The sequence below is a fragment of the Mytilus edulis genome, chromosome 1, assembly GCF_963676685.1.
Source record: "Mytilus edulis chromosome 1, xbMytEdul2.2, whole genome shotgun sequence".
Classification (NCBI taxonomy): Eukaryota; Metazoa; Mollusca; class Bivalvia; order Mytilida; family Mytilidae; genus Mytilus; species Mytilus edulis.
The window spans coordinates 48,046,084-48,054,510 of record NC_092344.1 but is presented as its reverse complement, the minus strand read 5'-3'; positions in this window follow the sequence as shown (position 1 = coordinate 48,054,510).

Genomic DNA, 8,427 nt, shown 5'->3' with positions numbered 1-8,427 from the left:
TGTCGGTATCTTTTTAAAGGTGAATATAAAATATGTGTAATAGAATGCAGCTTTTATTTGACATGTTAGTGGAGGGAAGCAATAACGAATAATGACTTAAAGGCATGTGAGGTGGAAAGATCAATATGATACACATGTAGATTAAAATAATACACATGTAGATGAAAATCTGAATGGTTTTTCACTAGTAAATTTAAGGGCCCTTTATAGCTTGCTGTTCGGTGTGAGACAAGGCTCTGTGTTGAAGACCGTACTTTGACCTATAAAGGTTTACTTTTATAAATTGTGATTTGGATGGAGAGTTGTCTCATTGTCACTCATATCACATCTTTTTATATTTATTAAAGGCTTGAAACTTTATAAGCTGAGTTTATAGCGACCTTGATGATGAGATCATGACCAGATTGTCGCTATCGCAGCACTATCAACAAAACAGACAATCTCGTCTTTATAGATCTGTACATCATCAAACCATTAACATATTTTTCATACATCCCTTTCCCTTCCCTCTCACAGGGATAGCAATGAAAGCTAAAAAAAAACAAAAAAAAACTAACTAACGAACGAACAAACTAACAAACAAAAAACCAACGAAGAATGAATATAAAAAAGTAAATTAATTACAATGATTCAAATTGGAACAATATAACAATTTATTGGCTTAGAAATCAGTATACATGTAAATGTGAATTTTATAGAAATCACCAATGTAGAAATTTCGAAACTTAATTTAGTAAATCTGAAATTTATATAAAACATTATATTTGTAAACATTATTTTGTTTTTAGATTCAAACAAAATTAAAGTCTACTTTATTGGTAAAATAAAATCTAAAGTAAATGAAGTCTAAATTAGATATTTACACATTGTTCAAACTAATGCAAAATTTTGAAATTTTAAAATTATATTACTTTAAATATGGATTTAATTTCCTATTAAATGCACCAGATGATTTCATGCATCGTCATTTGTAAGTTCCAAATTCTAGCACCATGAAAACCACAGGTGATCCTTTTAAATTAGTTTGAGGATGAGAGTTTTCTGTCATATTGAACAAGTTAATGGGCGATGAAATAATATTCTTGTTCGCATAAAAAGAAACACTTGGTCGTAAGACTATTAAAAACAAATTAACCTTGCAAGAAACATTTAACTTGGAATTTTCCATGTGAAATGGCTTAGATAAAAATAATCAAATAAACTTTTTTGTATGATAGTTATTTTAGTATTTGTTTGCGTTGGTTATACACACTACAAGCCATTAAAGTCTGAAATGGCCTATATCTGGCTCAATATCTTTTATTTTTTAATTGTTTTTACATAGGCGATAATGGTAACGTTTTTTCCTGTAGATCAGTCCATATCGTAAACTTGGATATGTATGATAGCTCGTTTCGAAGCTGTGACATTTTCACATATGTGGTTAAATTTTCGGGGTACGAAGTGAGATTACTTTTTCCGTAAATTAGCAAACCCCGAACATCTTTTTGTGATGCGGCTCCTTGTGGTAAAATATCCCCTTTTTAACACAATAAGTTCTTTGAAAATTTAATACTTTGAACACATTCAATAGCTCCATAGTTTTTACGCATTTATTTTATGTTCCTCTACTTTCCTAATCACCACAAATAATTAAGTTCAGTCATTTGTTAAAAATAGAAACATGTCCAATATTACTACACAGAGATTTTTTTCTTTACACGTGACTTTTGAGTTCCTCATTTCGAGGCGCATTAGGGATGTTGTCCCATCTGTACTCGACTGTACTGATTTTTACTCGACCAGTCTGAATTGGTCTGACTTTTACTTGACATTACTCGACCCCAGTCTGAACCATACTTGACTGTACTGAATCGTACTTGACCCTTATCTTTGCCGTTGAAAATAGTCTGAACTATTACTCGACCAGTCTGAAACAGTCTTAACCCATTCTCGACATGTACTCGACCTTTTTTTTCAGTCTAAACCATACTTAACCAAAGGTCTGAACGATACTCGACCAGTCTGAACCATACTAGACCAAAAAAACTCTACTTTTGTAACTGTTAAAAAAAAATTCTTTTTAACTGACATATATAACAACAGCCAACAAAATTTATAAAAAATTTAATCTTATAAAAGAAATATATATCTGATTATATTCAAGATAAAAAAAAAAATATTATATATAACTTATATCAAAAAGAGATAAAATTAAATGAATAAATAAATAAAATTGTTTTTCTGATTAGTGGTGAAATATAAAGTATAACCTCTGCTTGGGGGCAAACTCATAAAGAAGATCACACCTGGTCAGAGGTATTAAATTCTAAATAACATTGATTCAAAATTGCAACATCCTGTTTAAATTAAATAACAAGGCCTTTCGAATATACATGTATGTACTAGATAAGTAATACACGAATTTAAGAAAATAGGGCTTTCTTTTTACTTGTAAAACACACATGTACTGAGGTAATTAGAACATATTAAAGTGCTTTATGTATGCCATGTTAATTTGACAAAAAAATACTTAAATTAATTGAAATTTTTTTGTACTGTTACTTTGGAATACATTTCCTTTTTTAAAAGGTTATCAAGGATTGCTATGAAAATTCTATTATCATGATTATATTAAATTCTTGGTTTAATAAAACAAAACAATTAAGCTCTCTTTTGTTAAAAAATTATTAAGTTGTTTTATATACTATTTTATATATATCTTAATAAAAAAAACATTCACTGCATTATTACCTAAACTCAACTGACACCATAAATCTATACTATAGTCCAGTTACCATAAAATACTTCCGAAATATTCATAACATTTTGAATAATATTGAAATTATTAGTCTCAATTCATTTTTTTAGATTATTTGATCAGCTTGTTTTATTTATATTTTAATAGTTGATATATATTATTATGTAAGTGTTGATTAATATTGAGTTGAAGTTATATTATGATTGATTATTGTGAAATTGTAATTTCAATACTGTATTGAACACATTTTTAATTTCAAGTTGTTGTTCAAATTTCATTTTTATTAAAAAAAAAATAAGGTGGTAGATACAAAGAATAGGTCTAGGTTGGTTAAGACTTGGTCGAGTATGGTTCAGACTGGGTCGAGTATGGTTCAGACTAGGTCGAGTACGGTTCAGACTATGTCGAGTACGGTTCAGACTATGTCGAGTACGGTTCAGACTCGTATAAAATGGTTAAGTACTGGTCAAGTACACATTCAGACTGTTAAGTATGGTTCAGACTACAGTCGAGTATTATCAAGTAAATCTCAGACGAATTCAGACTGGTCGAGTAAAAATCAGTACAGTCGAGTACAGATTTAGGCCATTTTAGACTTTTAATGGTTTGTAGTGAAAGGTATATCGTCAAGCGTACAGAATATATTATTACATCACTTAGTACCTTAGTAAACCTTGTAAATGACAAATCCATAAATTATTCTACAAACTTCTTTTTAACAATATTTAATCGCTAACTTAATAATTACCCAAGGCAACATTATACAATTATCGACTTTTGATGAGATGGATACCATACATTTATTTCCCGTGCTTGAGGGAGATGTGAAGAATTGTTCATGTAAATAAAAAAAAGTAATTATTTCAGAGTTTTAGATTGCAAAGTATACTTCTGGAGTATTGGAACTATGGTGCAGTTGTGCAGCACGAGGGTGATGTTTATCGTTGTAATTTGAGTGATCTTGTTTGCTCATTCTCGTTCTTGTGACAGTGGTGATGTAGCATTTTTGGTATAATATTTTAGGTACATAATCCTTAGTCTTCTGGTTAATCAAATTGCTTTGCAGCGGCTTTTGTGTCGGTATCTTTTTAAAGCTTTTATTTGACATGTTAGTGGAGGGAAGCAATAACGAATAATGACTTAAAGGCATGTGAGGTGGTAAGATCAACATGATACACATGTAGATTTAAATGATACACATGTAGATGAAAAATTTGAATGGTTTTTCACTAGTAATTTTTAGGGTCCTTTATAGCTTGCTGTTCGGTGTGAGCCTAGGCTCCGTGTTGAGGACCGTACATTGACCTATAATGGTTTACTTTTATAAATTGTGATTTGGATGGAGAGTTGTCTCATTGTCACTCATACCACATCTCCTTATATTTATTAAAGGCTTGAAACTTTATAAGCTGAGTTTACAGTGACCTTGATGATGAGATCATGGCCAGGTTGTCGCTTTCGCAGCTCTATCAACAAAACAGACAATCTCGTCTTCATAGATCTGTACATCATCAAACCATTAACATATTTTTCATACATCCCTTTCCCTCCCCTCTCACACGGATAGCAATGAAAGCTAAAAAAAAAAAAACAAAAAAAAACAAACATACTAACGAACGAACGAACAAACAAACAAAAAAACCGCAACGAAGAATGGATATAAAAAAAGTAAATTAATTACAATGATTCAAATTGGAACAATATAACAATTTATTGTGGCTTAGAAATCAGTATACATGTAAATGTGAATTTTATAGAAATTACCCATGTTTAAATTTCAAATTTTCTAAAAATTTCGAAACTTAATTAAGTTAATCAGACATTTATATAAATCATTATATTTGTAAACATAAAATTTAATTCACAGTGAAATGTTTAAATCAGAAAATTAAAGAAATTAGTGTACTATGCTTTAAATTGCTAATTTAACTAAATTTACTTAAATTTTCCGCTAATTCAAATATTTATTTTAAAGACATTTCCGGCAATTTAATTTTTTTTTAGATTTAAACAAAGTCTACTTAATTGGTAAAATAAAATCTTAAAGTAAATGAAGTGTAAATTAGATATTTACACATTGTTTAAACTAATGCAAAATTTTGAAATTTTAAGATTATATTACTTTAATATGGATTTAATTTCCAATTAAAGTCATATGAAACCTCAAATTAAAAAAAATATGCATATGTTTTTAATAACTAAATGCATTGGATAGTTTACATTATACAACTTATGTACATATACTTTTTTCTGAGGAAATTTTTTTTATTTGTCCATATCTAGAAGAAGTTTACTTATTTTTAATTGCTTGCTTCCAGGAAGCAATTCGACGACAAATTCTCCGTATGCATAATGATTTGAGCGTGACTCTCCTCATAAAAATCCGGTGATTGCAATACGCATGGATCTGTCATTAAAATAAACAATTATCTAATTATAATGTTAAACACGTGCTCAATACCCATGCTTTTTGTTATTTGTTTACTATAAGGTGACAATCGGTAAACTTTGGCTTCAAAACACTGCATTTAATGAGCAGCCATATTTGTTAAATCACAACAGATAAAAAAAAAAAGAAGCAATACATGAACCTAAGACCGCTGACTGTCCGGTCACCAAAAGATTGTTGCTGAATTTGTGTTTGCTTTTGAATTAAAATAATTGAATGTGAATATAAGAAGCCAGTTGAAAGTATATATTTCCTCTAGATCTTCTATTTGAATAGTTATTTTAAAGCTTGACTATTTTATTTATTACTTGGGAATGTACATAATTTTTCCGATTATAACCCTTTGGCAAATCCTAATTTCTACTAACCGTATGACTTATGCAAATTGCACAAACATACTCAGTTTGCTTTGTAATGTTGAATTCTGGATGCATTTATTTTATCTATCATATCTTTATATTTTGTTTCCTACATGAATGCCTTTATATTCTCAACTCGTATTTGAAGCTGTCTTTACTCATGGTAGATGTTGTATTCGGTGAAACCTGTGGCATGCAATTGATGAGGACCTCTTATGAAGAGACTTATTTTGGTCTCATAAAACATCTCAAATTTTAAGGATTTCCTGATTTAACTTAAATCAATTCAAACATTCTACAGGGAAACTTAGTTTTCCCGAAGAATTTCTTAATTCCGAAGTTTATGAATACCTGTACAAACTTTCAAAATAACTAATTTATATAAAAAGGTATATATGTAGACATAAAAAGATACAAGAATTAAAATGATGTACGCCAGACAGAGTTCAGTAGATACAAAAAAAAAAAGCATCAGTGACGCTCGAATGAAAAAAGTTAAAAGGCTAAATACATTACAAAGTTAAGAAATCTATTCCTTGGGTAGACAATCCTTAGCTTTTCGAAAAGTTAATAATAGGACAGTGACTCAAAAAAGAAACAAAAGAGAAACAACTCGTGGTCAGAATACCGTTTTGAAAGTCACATGTGAAGCTCTTTCTGCCGTGTCCTGAATTTAGATAACAAAAACGAAAATAAGCTTTCACGAGTGAATTTAATAGTATTGCATGCAAGTAGTATCTTAGCGCACGAAATAGTAAATAGAAAGCATCTCATCGTTATCCAGGAAAAGAATACGCATTTGCATCATCACATATCTTAATCTAATAGTTGAATTCGAATGTCAAACAGCCTACATTAAATGTTGTGACTCCTGATTCATTGACATTTTATCCGGAATTTTTTAGAACGCAAACTGATAGTGTGCTTTTGAAATGTGATCTATAATGTAAATGATTCAAGAGGTGTAGGAAAGTTAGTCAACACAATGAATACAATTTTCAAAACCGTACCATATATAATACAAATATGTAGATGCTATACGGTTAAACTATTAAAACAAACAAACAAAAAATGAATTTAAATTTTATAATTAAATTAACGTTCCTGTTAGTATTTTTTTTCATTTTGTTTTTTTAATATATATAATATCAATAAACACGAACGTCAATTATTTACGTTCATTTATCGATATAATCTACTTTTAAATTCTAACAATCCACTATGTGAATATATTACTATACAAAATATAAGCAAAGACTTCTATCCATACTAAAACGGTATAAAATAATTAACATTATGGTTGTAATTAAATTTTTGTGATTGTTGTAAAGTTATGAGTTGCACGGATTTAAAATCATGCTTTATGAATTGAAAACACACAAGTATTTTTATTCATGACTGTTTAAAATTTAAATATTTACTTAATTTATCTTACTTTCCGTTTTATGGATACATTACAATACAAAAAATAAATAATAATTACTCATAAAACCTAAATACTAAAATGATATGAAATAATTAACGTAGAAGTATAATGATTAATGTTTATAAACATTTTTTTTGTAGGATGCAAGAATTTATTTAGATTTAATTTTTATGTTTCCTTTACAAATGAATATTAAAAAATACCAAAGCGTACCTTGTAATATAAAATACTTATTTCTTAATTGCAACTCTGAAACTATTCTGATTTTAATTATAATTGTTAGTTTCTTCAGAAACATAAATACAGTATATATTTTGTATATATTTCTTTGATTCCGATTGAATTAAATACTTTTGATAAGAATATTATCTTTCTGTTTTTCAATCAAATATCAATATTTTAACCAGATTCTTCTCTCCCGTAAGTCTATTATATGATGAAATACACACTCAGTATCCCGTGGTTAAATCTTCCAACATAAATATTCATTGAGACAACATACAGTACCACGTTATAATTGACCCAGATACACACGGTGTGCAGTGGTCGTTTTAAAACAAATATATTTGCGTCGTCAAGGGTCATCAAGGGACCATATCAAAGACGTAGATAACAACCTATTAAGACCTGTATAAATGACCAAAAACTTTCGAGACGTTCCGAGAATTATATTCTGACTTCCGGCCAATAGATATCGAGTGGCCCATAGACACATCCAAAACTCGCCAATATATAAGCATGAACCCCTCAGGGGGGGGGGGGGGGGTTCATGCAAAAAATTGACGATTATACGTGATATATTTGCGTAAAAAAGGATAAAATCGTGCACAGAGAACTAAGTTTATGATATATACATGCATTGGTTCAAGAATTGGATAAACATTACTTTTCACCACTCACTCGTTTCTTATGACTTTAAATGCACCGGATGATTTCATACAGCGTAATTTGTTAGTTTCAAATTCCAGTCGGACAACCGGAAGCCTCTGAGTAGGAATATCTTAATCATAAGTGTCCGTCAGACAAGTTGCAATGGCCGCCAATTTTGGTGTTATTTTTGAAAGACCGTTTTCATTAAATTTCAATGATAAATTTCAAATTTATTGAAGTTTTCAGATGGTATTCAATTCAAGTTATTGCTTTTCTTTAATTCATTTGTTAAAAAAGGGCAGATCGATTGAATAATACGACAATAATCAACTTTTTCAGTGTAAATTTTCAAGCTCAAAAATTGTCATTTTTTCCTTTATGTGAAAAATCGAAGCGAGAAAGTTCCGAGAGACACCTTAAGATTGCTATATTTTTAAAACTGAGTGTTTCCGCTTTAAAATGTGCCCTCATTTGTGCAAATCGGTAAATGAACATTTTTTTGTACCTATTTTGAAGATTGGGTTTTTTGCTCGGAAACCCGGATTTTTACCCTGAAAGCGTTTTTTGCTTACACATAATTCAT